The sequence below is a fragment of the Haliotis asinina genome, chromosome 2, assembly GCF_037392515.1.
Source record: "Haliotis asinina isolate JCU_RB_2024 chromosome 2, JCU_Hal_asi_v2, whole genome shotgun sequence".
In the NCBI taxonomy this organism is placed as follows: domain Eukaryota; kingdom Metazoa; phylum Mollusca; class Gastropoda; order Lepetellida; family Haliotidae; genus Haliotis; species Haliotis asinina.
The window spans coordinates 57,679,533-57,695,153 of record NC_090281.1 but is presented as its reverse complement, the minus strand read 5'-3'; the positions used below and the strand labels follow the sequence as shown (position 1 = coordinate 57,695,153).

Genomic DNA, 15,621 nt, shown 5'->3' with positions numbered 1-15,621 from the left:
CTTCTCATTATAAATGATCCAATCCTACACGAACAGACGGTGTTCTGATGCAATCGTCATTGATAGAGACATGTGTTGTAGCAAAAGGTAGGTGAAGGGAGAGCAGAGTGGCGCAGTGGAAGCGTGCTGGGCCCATAACCCAGAGGTCCGTGGATCGAAACCACGCTCTGCTAACTACAACTTTTTCTTCTTTTCCAAGTTTGCAAATAAAACCATTCCGATGTTGTCTAGGCTTCACTATTAGAACATCCCGAAAATACACTTATTTTACACATTGATATATTTGTGTTTGTGTTAGAGCCAAGCACTATGTAACATATGCAGACCTGTGCATTTTCTTCTCGTTATAAATGATCCAATCCTACATGAACAGACGGTGTTCTGATGCAATCATGATTGATAGAGACATGTTTTGTAGCAAAAGGTAGGTGAAGGGAGAGCAGAGTGGCGCAGTGGAAGCGTGCTGGGCCCATAACCCAGAGGTCCGTGGATCGAAACCACGCTCTGCTAACAACAACTTTTTCTTCTTTTTCAAGTTTGCAAATAAAACCATTCCGATGTTGTCTAGGCTTCAGTATTAGAACATCCTGAAAATACACTTATTTTACACATTGATATATTTGTGTTTGTGTTAGAGCGAAGCACTATCTAACATATGCAGACCTGTGCATTTTCTTCTCATTATAAATGATCCAATCCAAAATGAACAGACGGTGTTCTGATGCAATCATCATTGATAGAGACATGTGTTGTAGCAAAAGGTAGGTGAAGGGAGAGCAGAGTGGCGCAGTGGAAGCGTGCTGGGCCCATAACCCAGAGGTCCGTGGATGGAAACCACGCTCTGCTAACTACAACTTTTTCTTCTTTTTCAAGTTTGCAAATAAAACCATTCGGATGTTGTCTAGGCTTCAGTATTAGAACATCCTGAAAATACACTTATTTTACACATTGATATATTTGTGTTTGTGTTAGAGCGAAGCACTATCTAACATATGCAGACCTGTGCATTTTCTTCTCATTATAAATGATCCAATCCTAAATGAACAGACGGTGTTCTGATGCAATCATCATTGATAGAGACATGTTTTGTAGCAAAAGGTAGGTGAAGGGAGAGCAGAGTGGCGCAGTGGAAGCGTGCTGGGCCCACAACCCAGAGGTCCGTGGATCGAAACCACGCTCTGCTAACAACAACTTTTTCTTCTTTTTCAAGTTTGCAAATAAAACCATTCGCATGTTGTCTAGGCTTCACTATTAGAACATCCTGAAAATACACTAAGTCTTATTTTACACATTGATATATTTGTGTTTGTGTTAGAGCCAAGCACTATGTAACATATGCAGACTTGTGCATTTTCTTCTCATTATAAATGATGAAATCCTACATGAACAGACGGTGTTCTGATGCAATCGTCATTGATAGAGACATGTGTTGTAGCAAAAGGTAGGTGAAGGGAGAGCAGAGTGGCGCAGTGGAAGCGTGCTGGGCCCATAACCCAGAGGTCCGTGGATCGAAACCACGCTCTGCTAACTACAACTTTTTCTTCTTTTCCAAGTTTGCAAATAAAACCATTCCGATGTTGTCTAGGCTTTACTATTAGAACATCCTGAAAATACACTTATTTTACACATTGATATATTTGAGTTTGTGTTAGAGCGAAGCACTATCTAACATATGCAGACCTGTGCATTTTCTTCTCATTATAAATGATCCAATCCTACACGAACAGACGGTGTTCTGATGCAATCGTCATTGATAGAGACATGTGTTGTAGCAAAAGGTAGGTGAAGGGAGAGCAGAGTGGCGCAGTGGAAGCGTGCTGGGCCCACAACCCAGAGGTCCGTGGATCGAAACCACGCTCTGCTAACTACAACATTTTCTTTGTTTTCACGTTTGCAAATAAAACCATTCGGATGTTGTCTAGGCTTCAGTATTAGAACATCCTGAAAATACACTTATTTTACACATTGATATATTTGTGTTTGTGTTAGAGCCAAGCACTATGTAACATATTCAGACCTGTGCATTTTCTTCTCGCTATAAATGATCCAATCCTACATGAACAGACGGTGTTCTGATGCAATCATCATTGATAGAGACATGTTTTGTAGCAAAAGGTAGGTGAAGGGAGAGCAGAGTGGCGCAGTGGAAGCGTGCTGGGCCCATAACCCAGAGGTCCGTGGATCGAAACCACGCTCTGCTAACAACAACTTTTTCTTCTTTTTCAAGTTTGCAAATAAAACCATTCCGATGTTGTCTAGGCTTCAGTATTAGAACATCCTGAAAATACACTTATTTTACACATTGATATATTTGTGTTTGTGTTAGAGCGAAGCACTATCTAACATATGCAGACCTGTGCATTTTCTTCTCATTATAAATGATCCAATCCTACACGAACAGACGGCGTTCTGATGCAATCGTCATTGATAGAGACATGTGTTGTAGCAAAAGGTAGGTGAAGGGAGAGCAGAGTGGCGCAGTGGAAGCGTGCTGGGCCCATAACCCAGAGGTCCGTGGATCGAAACCACGCTCTGCTAACTACAACTTTTTCTTCTTTTCCAAGTTTGCAAATAAAACCATTCCGATGTTGTCTAGGCTTCACTATTAGAACATCCTGAAAATACACTTATTTTACACATTGATATATTTGAGTTTGTGTTAGAGCGAAGCACTATCTAACATATGCAGACCTGTGCATTTTCTTCTCATTATAAATGATCCAATCCTACACGAACAGACGGTGTTCTGATGCAATCGTCATTGATAGAGACATGTGTTGTAGCAAAAGGTAGGTGAAGGGAGAGCAGAGTGGCGCAGTGGAAGCGTGCTGGGCCCACAACCCAGAGGTCCGTGGATCGAAACCACTCTCTGCTAACTACAACATTTTCTTTGTTTTCACGTTTGCAAATAAAACCATTCGGATGTTGTCTAGGCTTCAGTATTAGAACATCCTGAAAATACACTTATTTTACACATTGATATATTTGTGTTTGTGTTAGAGCCAAGCACTATGTAACATATTCAGACCTGTGCATTTTCTTCTCGCTATAAATGATCCAATCCTACATGAACAGACGGTGTTCTGATGCAATCATGATTGATAGAGACATGTTTTGTAGCAAAAGGTAGGTGAAGGGAGAGCAGAGTGGCGCAGTGGAAGCGTGCTGGGCCCATAACCCAGAGGTCCGTGGATCGAAACCACGCTCTGCTAACAACAACTTTTTCTTCTTTTTCAAGTTTGCAAATAAAACCATTCCGATGTTGTCTAGGCTTCAGTATTAGAACATCCTGAAAATACACTTATTTTACACATTGATATATTTGTGTTTGTGTTAGAGCGAAGCACTATCTAACATATGCAGACCTGTGCATTTTCTTCTCATTATAAATGATCCAATCCTACACGAACAGACGGTGTTCTGATGCAATCGTCATTGATAGAGACATGTGTTGTAGCAAAAGGTAGGTGAAGGGAGAGCAGAGTGGCGCAGTGGAAGCGTGCTGGGCCCATAACCCAGAGGTCCGTGGATCGAAACCACGCTCTGCTAACTACAACTTTTTCTTCTTTTCCAAGTTTGCAAATAAAACCATTCCGATGTTGTCTAGGCTTCAGTATTAGAACATCCTGAAAATACACTTATTTTACACATTGATATATTTGTGTTTGTGTTAGAGCGAAGCACTATCTAACATATGCAGACCTGTGCATTTTCTTCTCATTATAAATGATCCAATCCTACACGAACAGACGGTGTTCTGATGCAATCGTCATTGATAGAGACATGTGTTGTAGCAAAAGGTAGGTGAAGGGAGAGCAGAGTGGCGCAGTGGAAGCGTGCTGGGCCCATAACCCAGAGGTCCGTGGATCGAAACCACGCTCTGCTAACTACAACTTTTTCTTCTTTTCCAAGTTTGCAAATAAAACCATTCCGATGTTGTCTAGGCTTCACTATTAGAACATCCCGAAAATACACTTATTTTACACATTGATATATTTGTGTTTGTGTTAGAGCCAAGCACTATGTAACATATGCAGACCTGTGCATTTTCTTCTCGTTATAAATGATCCAATCCTACATGAACAGACGGTGTTCTGATGCAATCATCATTGATAGAGACATGTTTTGTAGCAAAAGGTAGGTGAAGGGAGAGCAGAGTGGCGCAGTGGAAGCGTGCTGGGCCCATAACCCAGAGGTCCGTGGATCGAAACAACGCTCTGCTAACAACAACTTTTTCTTCTTTTTCAAGTTTGCAAATAAAACCATTCGGATGTTGTCTAGGCTTCAGTATTAGAACATCCTGAAAATACACTTATTTTACACATTGATATATTTGTGTTTGTGTTAGAGCGAAGCACTATCTAACATATGCAGACCTGTGCATTTTCTTCTCATTATAAATGATCCAATCCTAAATGAACAGACGGTGTTCTGATGCAATCATGATTGATAGAGACATGTGTTGTAGCAAAAGGTAGGTGAAGGGAGAGCAGAGTGGCGCAGTGGAAGCGTGCTGGGCCCATAACCCAGAGGTCCGTGGATCGAAACCACGCTCTGCTAACTACAACTTTTTCTTCTTTTCCAAGTTTGCAAATAAAACCATTCGGATGTTGTCTAGGCTTCACTATTAGAACATCCTGAAAATACACTTATTTTACACATTGATATATTTGAGTTTGTGTTAGAGCGAAGCACTATCTAACATATGCAGACCTGTGCATTTTCTTCTCATTATAAATGATCCAATCCTACACGAACAGACGGTGTTCTGATGCAATCGTCATTGATAGAGACATGTGTTGTAGCAAAAGGTAGGTGAAGGGAGAGCAGAGTGGCGCAGTGGAAGCGTGCTGGGCCCACAACCCAGAGGTCCGTGGATCGAAACCACGCTCTGCTAACTACAACATTTTCTTTGTTTTCACGTTTGCAAATAAAACCATTCGGATGTTGTCTAGGCTTCAGTATTAGAACATCCTGAAAATACACTTATTTTACACATTGATATATTTGTGTTTGTGTTAGAGCCAAGCACTATGTAACATATTCAGACCTGTGCATTTTCTTCTCGCTATAAATGATCCAATCCTACATGAACAGACGGTGTTCTGATGGAATCATGATTGATAGAGACATGTTTTGTAGCAAAAGGTAGGTGAAGGGAGAGCAGAGTGGCGCAGTGGAAGCGTGCTGGGCCCATAACCCAGAGGTCCGTGGATCGAAACCACGCTCTGCTAACAACAACTTTTTCTTCTTTTTCAAGTTTGCAAATAAAACCATTCCGATGTTGTCTAGGCTTCAGTATTAGAACATCCTGAAAATACACTTATTTTACACATTGATATATTTGTGTTTGTGTTAGAGCGAAGCACTATCTAACATATGCAGACCTGTGCATTTTCTTCTCATTATAAATGATCCAATCCTACACGAACAGACGGTGTTCTGATGCAATCGTCATTGATAGAGACATGTGTTGTAGCAAAAGGTAGGTGAAGGGAGAGCAGAGTGGCGCAGTGGAAGCGTGCTGGGCCCATAACCCAGAGGTCCGTGGATCGAAACCACGCTCTGCTAACTACAACTTTTTCTTCTTTTCCAAGTTTGCAAATAAAACCATTCCGATGTTGTCTAGGCTTCACTATTAGAACATCCTGAAAATACACTTATTTTACACATTGATATATTTGAGTTTGTGTTAGAGCGAAGCACTATCTAACATATGCAGACCTGTGCATTTTCTTCTCATTATAAATGATCCAATCCTACACGAACAGACGGTGTTCTGATGCAATCGTCATTGATAGAGACATGTGTTGTAGCAAAAGGTAGGTGAAGGGAGAGCAGAGTGGCGCAGTGGAAGCGTGCTGGGCCCACAACCCAGAGGTCCGTGGATCGAAACCACGCTCTGCTAACTACAACATTTTCTTTGTTTTCACGTTTGCAAATAAAACCATTCCGATGTTGTCTAGGCTTCAGTATTAGAACATCCTGAAAATACACTTATTTTACACATTGATATATTTGTGTTTGTGTTAGAGCCAAGCACTATGTAACATATTCAGACCTGTGCATTTTCTTCTCGCTATAAATGATCCAATCCTACATGAACAGACGGTGTTCTGATGCAATCATCATTGATAGAGACATGTTTTGTAGCAAAAGGTAGGTGAAGGGAGAGCAGAGTGGCGCAGTGGAAGCGTGCTGGGCCCATAACCCAGAGGTCCGTGGATCGAAACCACGCTCTGCTAACAACAACTTTTTCTTCTTTTTCAAGTTTGCAAATAAAACCATTCCGATGTCGTCTAGGCTTCAGTATTAGAACATCCTGAAAATACACTTATTTTACACATTGATATATTTGTGTTTGTGTTAGAGCGAAGCACTATGTAACATATGCAGACCTGTGCATTTTCTTCTCATTATAAATGATCCAATCCTACACGAACAGACGGTGTTCTGATGCAATCGTCATTGATAGAGACATGTGTTGTAGCAAAAGGTAGGTGAAGGGAGAGCAGAGTGGCGCAGTGGAAGCGTGCTGGGCCCATAACCCAGAGGTCCGTGGATCGAAACCACGCTCTGCTAACTACAACTTTTTCTTCTTTTCCAAGTTTGCAAATAAAACCATTCCGATGTTGTCTAGGCTTCAGTATTAGAACATCCTGAAAATACACTTATTTTACACATTGATATATTTGTGTTTGTGTTAGAGCGAAGCACTATCTAACATATGCAGACCTGTGCATTTTCTTCTCATTATAAATGATCCAATCCTACACGAACAGACGGTGTTCTGATGCAATCGTCATTGATAGAGACATGTGTTGTAGCAAAAGGTAGGTGAAGGGAGAGCAGAGTGGCGCAGTGGAAGCGTGCTGGGCCCATAACCCAGAGGTCCGTGGATCGAAACCACGCTCTGCTAACTACAACTTTTTCTTCTTTTCCAAGTTTGCAAATAAAACCATTCCGATGTTGTCTAGGCTTCACTATTAGAACATCCCGAAAATACACTTATTTTACACATTGATATATTTGTGTTTGTGTTAGAGCCAAGCACTATGTACCATATGCAGACCTGTGCATTTTCTTCTCGTTATAAATGATCCAATCCTACATGAACAGACGGTGTTCTGATGCAATCATCATTGATAGAGACATGTTTTGTAGCAAAAGGTAGTTGAAGGGAGAGCAGAGTGGCGCAGTGGAAGCGTGCTGGGCCCATAACCCAGAGGTCCGTGGATCGAAACCACGCTCTGCTAACAACAACTTTTTCTTCTTTTTCAAGTTTGCAAATAAAACCATTCGGATGTTGTCTAGGCTTCAGTATTAGAACATCCTGAAAATACACTTATTTTACACATTGATATATTTGTGTTTGTGTTAGAGCGAAGCACTATCTAACATATGCAGACCTGTGCATTTTCTTCTCATTATAAATGATCCAATCCTAAATGAACAGACGGTGTTCTGATGCAATCATGATTGATAGAGACATGTGTTGTAGCAAAAGGTAGGTGAAGGGAGAGCAGAGTGGCGCAGTGGAAGCGTGCTGGGCCCATAACCCAGAGGTCCGTGGATGGAAACCACGCTCTGCTAACTACAACTTTTTCTTCTTTTTCAAGTTTGCAAATAAAACCATTCCGATGTTGTCTAGTCTTCAGTATTAGAACATCCTGAAAATACACTTATTTTACACATTGATATATTTGTGTTTGTGTTAGAGCGAAGCACTATCTAACATATGCAGACCTGTGCATTTTCTTCTCATTATAAATGATCCAATCCTACATGAACAGACGGTGTTTTGATGCAATCATCATTGATAGAGACATGTTTTGTAGCAAAAGGTAGGTGAAGGGAGAGCAGAGTGGCGCAGTGGAAGCGTGCTGGGCCCACAACCCAGAGGTCCGTGGATCGAAACCACGCTCTGCTAACAACAACTTTTTCTTCTTTTTCAAGTTTGCAAATAAAACCATTCGCATGTTGTCTAGGCTTCACTATTAGAACATCCTGAAAATACACTAAGTCTTATTTTACACATTGATATATTTGTGTTTGTGTTAGAGCCAAGCACTATGTACCATATGCAGACTTGTGCATTTTCTTCTCATTATAAATGATGAAATCCTACATGAACAGACGGTGTTCTGATGCAATCGTCATTGATAGAGACATGTGTTGTAGCAAAAGGTAGGTGAAGGGAGAGCAGAGTGGCGCAGTGGAAGCGTGCTGGGCCCATAACCCAGAGGTCCGTGGATCGAAACCACGCTCTGCTAACTACAACTTTTTCTTCTTTTCCAAGTTTGCAAATAAAACCATTCGGATGTTGTCTAGGCTTCACTATTAGAACATCCTGAAAATACACTTATTTTACACATTGATATATTTGAGTTTGTGTTAGAGCGAAGCACTATCTAACATATGCAGACCTGTGCATTTTCTTCTCATTATAAATGATCCAATCCTACACGAACAGACGGTGTTCTGATGCAATCGTCATTGATAGAGACATGTGTTGTAGCAAAAGGTAGGTGAAGGGAGAGCAGAGTGGCGCAGTGGAAGCGTGCTGGGCCCACAACCCAGAGGTCCGTGGATCGAAACCACGCTCTGCTAACTACAACATTTTCTTTGTTTTCACTTTTGCAAATAAAACCATTCGGATGTTGTCTAGGCTTCAGTATTAGAACATCCTGAAAATACACTTATTTTACACATTGATATATTTGTGTTTGTGTTAGAGCCAAGCACTATGTAACATATTCAGACCTGTGCATTTTCTTCTCGCTATAAATGATCCAATCCTACATGAACAGACGGTGTTCTGATGCAATCGTCATTGATAGAGACATGTTTTGTAGCAAAAGGTAGGTGAAGGGAGAGCAGAGTGGCGCAGTGGAAGCGTGCTGGGCCCATAACCCAGAGGTCCGTGGATCGAAACCACGCTCTGCTAACAACAACTTTTTCTTCTTTTTCAAGTTTGCAAATAAAACCATTCCGATGTTGTCTAGGCTTCAGTATTAGAACATCCTGAAAATACACTTATTTTACACATTGATATATTTGTGTTTGTGTTAGAGCGAAGCACTATCTAACATATGCAGACCTGTGCATTTTCTTCTCATTATAAATGATCCAATCCTACACGAACAGACGGTGTTCTGATGCAATCGTCATTGATAGAGACATGTGTTGTAGCAAAAGGTAGGTGAAGGGAGAGCAGAGTGGCGCAGTGGAAGCGTGCTGGGCCCATAACCCAGAGGTCCGTGGATCGAAACCACGCTCTGCTAACTACAACTTTTTCTTCTTTTCCAAGTTTGCAAATAAAACCATTCCGATGTTGTCTAGGCTTCACTATTAGAACATCCCGAAAATACACTTATTTTACACATTGATATATTTGTGTTTGTGTTAGAGCCAAGCACTATGTAACATATGCAGACCTGTGCATTTTCTTCTCGTTATAAATGATCCAATCCTACATGAACAGACGGTGTTCTGATGCAATCATCATTGATAGAGACATGTGTTGTAGCAAAAGGTAGGTGAAGCGAGAGCAGAGTGGCGCAGTGGAAGCGTGCTGGGCCCATAACCCAGAGGTCCGTGGATCGAAACCACGCTCTGCTAACAACAACTTTTTCTTCTTTTTCAAGTTTGCAAATAAAACCATTCGCATGTTGTCTAGGCTTCACTATTAGAACATCCTGAAAATACACTTATTTTACACATTGATATATTTGTGTTTGTGTTAGAGCCAAGCACTATGTACCATATGCAGACCTGTGCATTTTCTTCTCATTATAAATGATGAAATCCTACATGAACAGACGGTGTTCTGATGCAATCGTCATTGATAGAGACATGTGTTGTAGCAAAAGGTAGGTGAAGGGAGAGCAGAGTGGCGGAGTGGAAGCGTGCTGGGCCCATAACCCAGAGGTCCGTGGATCGAAACCACGCTCTGCTAACAACAACTTTTTCTTCTTTTTCAAGTTTGCAAATAAAACCATTCGCATGTTGTCTAGGCTTCACTATTAGAACATCCTGAAAATACACTAAGTCTTATTTTACACATTGATATATTTGTGTTTGTGTTAGAGCCAAACACTATGTACCATATGCAGACTTGTGCATTTTCTTCTCATTATAAATGATGAAATCCTACATGAACAGACGGTGTTCTGATGCAATCGTCATTGATAGAGACATGTGTTGTAGCAAAAGGTAGGTGAAGGGAGAGCAGAGTGGCGCAGTGGAAGCGTGCTGGGCCCATAACCCAGAGGTCCGTGGATCGAAACCACGCTCTGCTAACTACAACTTTTTCTTCTTTTTCAAGTTTGCAAATAAAACCATTCGGATGTTGTCTAGGCTTCACTATTAGAACATCCTGAAAATACACTTATTTTACACATTGATATATTTGAGTTTGTGTTAGAGCGAAGCACTATCTAACATATGCAGACCTGTGCATTTTCTTCTCATTATAAATGATCCAATCCTACACGAACAGACGGTGTTCTGATGCAATCGTCATTGATAGAGACATGTGTTGTAGCAAAAGGTAGGTGAAGGGAGAGCAGAGTGGCGCAGTGGAAGCGTGCTGGGCCCATAACCCAGAGGTCCGTGGATCGAAACCACGCTCTGCTAACTACAACTTTTTCTTCTTTTCCAAGTTTGCAAATAAAACCATTCCGATGTTGTCTAGGTTTCACTGTTAGAACATCCCGAAAATACACTTATTTTACACATTGATATATTTGTGTTTGTGTTAGAGCCAAGCACTATGTAACATATGCAGACCTGTGCATTTTCTTCTCGTTATAAATGATCCAATCCTACATGAACAGACGGTGTTCTGATGCAATCATCATTGATAGAGACATGTTTTGTAGCAAAAGGTAGGTGAAGGGAGAGCAGAGTGGCGCAGTGGAAGCGTGCTGGGCCCATAACCCAGAGGTCCGTGGATCGAAACCACGCTCTGCTAACTACAACTTTTTCTTCTTTTTCAAGTTTGCAAATAAAACCATTCCGATGTTGTCTAGGCTTCACTATTAGAACATCCTGAAAATACACTTATTTTACACATTGATATATTTGTGTTTGTGTTAGAGCGAAGCACTATCTAACATATGCAGACCTGTGCATTTTCTTCTCATTATAAATGATCAAATCCTAAATGAACAGACGGTGTTCTGATGCAATCATGATTGATAGAGACATGTTTTGTAGCAAAAGGTAGGTGAAGGGAGAGCAGAGTGGCGCGGTGCAAGCGTGCTGGGCCCATAACCCAGAGGTCCGTGGATCGAAACCACGCTCTGCTAATAAAAACTTTTTCTTCTTTTTCAAGTTTGCAAATAAAACCATTCCGATGTTGTCTAGGCTTCAGTTTTAGAACATCCTGAAAATACACTTATTTTACACATTGATATATTTGTGTTTGTGTTAGAGCGAAGCACTATCTAACATATGCAGACCTGTGCATTTTCTTCTCATTATAAATGATCCAATCCTACACGAACAGACGGTGTTCTGATGCAATCGTCATTGATAGAGACATGTGTTGTAGCAAAAGGTAGGTAAAGGGAGAGCAGAGTGGCGCAGTGGAAGCGTGCTGGGCCCATAACCCAGAGGTCCGTGGATCGAAACCACGCTCTGCTAACAACAACTTTTTCTTCTTTTCCAAGTTTGCAAATAAAACCATTCCGATGTTGTCTAGGCTTCACTATTAGAACATCCCGAAAATACACTTATTTTACACATTGATATATTTGTGTTTGTGTTAGAGCCAAGCACTATCTAACATATGCAGACCTGTGCATTTTCTTCTCATTACAAATGATCCAATCCTACATGAACAGACGGTGTTCTGATGCAATCGTCATTGATAGAGACATGTTTTGTAGCAAAAGGTAGGTGAAGGGAGAGCAGAGTGGCGCAGTGGAAGCGTGCTGGGCCCATAACCCAGAGGTCCGTGGATCGAAACCACGCTCTGCTAACAACAACTTTTTCTTCTTTTTCAAGTTTGCAAATAAAACCATTCCGATGTTGTCTAGGTTTCACTGTTAGAACATCCTGAAAATACACTTATTTTACACATTGATATATTTGTGTTTGTGTTAGAGCGAAGCACTATGTAACATATGCAGACCTGTGCATTTTCTTCTCATTATAAATGATCAAATCCTAAATGAACAGACGGTGTTCTGATGCAATCATGATTGATAGAGACATGTGTTGTAGCAAAAGGTAGGTGAAGGGAGAGCAGAGTGGCGCAGTGGAAGCGAGCTGGGCCCACAACCCAGAGGTCCGTGGATCGAAACCACGCTCTGCTAACAACAACTTTTTCTTCTTTTTCAAGTTTGCAAATAAAACCATTCGCATGTTGTCTAGGCTTCACTATTAGAACATCCTGAAAATACACTTATTTTACACATTGATATATTTGTGTTTGTGTTAGAGCCAAGCACTATGTACCATATGTAGACCTGTGCATTTTCTTCTCATTATAAATGATGAAATCCTACATGAACAGACGGTGTTCTGATGCAATCGTCATTGATAGAGACATGTGTTGTAGCAAAAGGTAGGTGAAGGGAGAGCAGAGTGGCGCAGTGGAAGCGTGCTGGGCCCATAACCCAGAGGTCCGTGGATCGAAACCACGCTCTGCTAACTACAACTTTTTCTTCTTTTCCAAGTTTGCAAATAAAACCATTCGGATGTTGTCTAGGCTTCACTATTAGAACATCCTGAAAATACACTTATTTTACACATTGATATATTTGAGTTTGTGTTAGAGCGAAGCACTATGTAACATATGCAGACCTGTGCATTTTCTTCTCATTATAAATGATCCAATCCTACATGAACAGACGGTGTTCTGATGCAATCGTCATTGGTAGAGACATGTGTTGTAGCAAAAGGTAGGTGAAGGGAGAGCAGAGTGGCGCAGTGGAAGAGTGCTGGGCCCATAACCCAGAAGTCCGTGGATCGAAACCACTCTCTGCTAACTACAACTTTTTCTTCTTTTTCAAGTTTGCAAATAAAATCATTCGGATGTTGTCTAGGCTTCACTATTAGAACATCCCGAAAATACACTTATTTTACACATTGACATATTTGTGTTTGTGTTAGAGCGAAGCACTATCTAACATATGCAGACCTGTGCATTTTCTTCTCATTATAAATGATCAAATCCTAAATGAACAGACGGTGTTCTGATGCAATCATGATTGATAGAGACATGTGTTGTAGCAAAAGGTAGGTGAAGGGAGAGCAGAGTGGCGCAGTGGAAGCGTGCTGGGCCCATAACCCAGAGGTCCGTGGATCGAAACCACGCTCTGCTAACTACAACTTTTTCTTCTTTTCCAAGTTTGCAAATAAAACCATTCCGATGTTGTCTAGGCTTCACTATTAGAACATCCTGAAAATACACTTATTTTACACATTGATATATTTGAGTTTGTGTTAGAGCGAAGCACTATGTAACATATGCAGACCTGTGCATTTTCTTCTCATTATAAATGATCCAATCCTACATGAACAGACGGTGTTCTGATGCAATCGTCATTGGTAGAGACATGTGTTGTAGCAAAAGGTAGGTGAAGGGAGAGCAGAGTGGCGCAGTGGAAGAGTGCTGGGCCCATAACCCAGAAGTCCGTGGATCGAAACCACTCTCTGCTAACTACAACTTTTTCTTCTTTTTCAAGTTTGCAAATAAAATCATTCGGATGTTGTCTAGGCTTCACTATTAGAACATCCCGAAAATACACTTATTTTACACATTGACATATTTGTGTTTGTGTTAGAGCGAAGCACTATCTAACATATGCAGACCTGTGCATTTTCTTCTCATTATAAATGATCAAATCCTAAATGAACAGACGGTGTTCTGATGCAATCATGATTGATAGAGACATGTGTTGTAGCAAAAGGTAGGTGAAGGGAGAGCAGAGTGGCGCAGTGGAAGCGTGCTGGGCCCATAACCCAGAGGTCCGTGGATCGAAACCACGCTCTGCTAACTACAACTTTTTCTTCTTTTCCAAGTTTGCAAATAAAACCATTCCGATGTTGTCTAGGCTTCACTATTAGAACATCCCGAAAATACACTTATTTTACACATTGATATATTTGTGTTTGTGTTAGAGCGAAGCACTATGTAACATATGCAGACCTGTGCATTTTCTTCTCGTTATAAATGATCCAATCCTACATGAACAGACGGTGTTCTGATGCAATCATCATTGATAGAGACATGTTTTGTAGCAAAAGGTAGGTGAAGGGAGAGCAGAGTGGCGCAGTGGAAGCGTGCTGGGCCCATAACCCAGAGGTCCGTGGATCGAAACCACGCTCTCCTAACAACAACTTTTTCTTCTTTTTCAAGTTTGCAAATAAAACCATTCCGATGTTGTCTAGGCTTCAGTATTAGAACATCCTGAAAATACACTTATTTTACACATTGATATATTTGTGTTTGTGTTAGAGCGAAGCACTATCTAACATATGCAGACCTGTGCATTTTCTTCTCATTATAAATGATCCAATCCTACACGAACAGACGGTGTTCTGATGCAATCATGATTGATAGAGACATGTGTTGTAGCAAAAGGTAGGTGAAGGGAGAGCAGAGTGGCGCAGTGGAAGCGTGCTGGGCCCACAACCCAGAGGTCCGTGGATCGAAACCACGCTCTCCTAACAACAACTTTTTCTTCTTTTTCAAGTTTGCAAATAAAACCATTCGCATGTTGTCTAGGCTTCACTATTAGAACATCCTGAAAATACACTTATTTTACACATTGATATATTTGAGTTTGTGTTAGAGCGAAGCACTATGTAACATATGCAGACCTGTGCATTTTCTTCTCATTATAAATGATCCAATCCTACATGAACAGACGGTGTTCTGATGCAATCGTCATTGGTAGAGACATGTGTTGTAGCAAAAGGTAGGTGAAGGGAGAGCAGAGTGGCGCAGTGGAAGAGTGCTGGGCCCATAACCCAGAAGTCCGTGGATCGAAACCACTCTCTGCTAACTACAACTTTTTCTTCTTTTTCAAGTTTGCAAATAAAATCATTCGGATGTTGTCTAGGCTTCACTATTAGAACATCCCGAAAATACACTTATTTTACACATTGATATATTTGTGTTTGTGTTAGAGCGAAGCACTATCTAACATATGCAGACCTGTGCATTTTCTTCTCATTATAAATGATCAAATCCTAAATGAACAGACGGTGTTCTGATGCAATCATGATTGATAGAGACATGTTTTGTAGCAAAAGGTAGGTGAAGGGAGAGCAGAGTGGCGCGGTGCAAGCGTGCTGGGCCCATAACCCAGAGGTCCGTGGATCGAAACCACGCTCTGCTAATAAAAACTTTTTCTTCTTTTTCAAGTTTGCAAATAAAACCATTCCGATGTTGTCTAGGCTTCAGTTTTAGAACATCCTGAAAATACACTTATTTTACACATTGATATATTTGTGTTTGTGTTAGAGCGAAGCACTATCTAACATATGCAGACCTGTGCATTTTCTTCTCATTATAAATGATCCAATCCTACACGAACAGACGGTGTTCTGATGCAACCGTCATTGATAGAGACATGTGTTGTAGCAAAAGGTAGGTGAAGGGAG

General features: G+C 40.9%; 8 non-coding genes across 8 annotated transcripts; all 8 read left to right on the top strand.

Annotated features, from left to right (window-relative positions):
• The first annotated feature begins 1,112 nt into the window (after positions 1-1,112).
• Positions 1,113-1,184, top strand: Trnav-cac (transfer RNA valine (anticodon CAC)). The gene has a single exon. It is a non-coding gene; the product is annotated as a tRNA-Val (tRNA).
• Positions 1,185-1,792: 608 nt separating this feature from the next.
• Trnav-cac (transfer RNA valine (anticodon CAC)) lies at positions 1,793-1,864 on the top strand. Its single transcript has one exon. It is a non-coding gene; the product is annotated as a tRNA-Val (tRNA).
• Positions 1,865-2,803: 939 nt separating this feature from the next.
• Trnav-cac (transfer RNA valine (anticodon CAC)) lies at positions 2,804-2,875 on the top strand. The gene has a single exon. It is a non-coding gene; the product is annotated as a tRNA-Val (tRNA).
• A 1,950-nt stretch (positions 2,876-4,825) lies between these two features.
• On the top strand, positions 4,826-4,897 carry Trnav-cac (transfer RNA valine (anticodon CAC)). The gene has a single exon. It is a non-coding gene; the product is annotated as a tRNA-Val (tRNA).
• A 939-nt stretch (positions 4,898-5,836) lies between these two features.
• Positions 5,837-5,908, top strand: Trnav-cac (transfer RNA valine (anticodon CAC)). Its single transcript has one exon. It is a non-coding gene; the product is annotated as a tRNA-Val (tRNA).
• Positions 5,909-7,858: 1,950 nt separating this feature from the next.
• Trnav-cac (transfer RNA valine (anticodon CAC)) lies at positions 7,859-7,930 on the top strand. The gene has a single exon. It is a non-coding gene; the product is annotated as a tRNA-Val (tRNA).
• Positions 7,931-8,538: 608 nt separating this feature from the next.
• On the top strand, positions 8,539-8,610 carry Trnav-cac (transfer RNA valine (anticodon CAC)). The gene has a single exon. It is a non-coding gene; the product is annotated as a tRNA-Val (tRNA).
• A 3,641-nt stretch (positions 8,611-12,251) lies between these two features.
• On the top strand, positions 12,252-12,323 carry Trnav-cac (transfer RNA valine (anticodon CAC)). The gene has a single exon. It is a non-coding gene; the product is annotated as a tRNA-Val (tRNA).
• Positions 12,324-15,621: the final 3,298 nt, after the last annotated feature.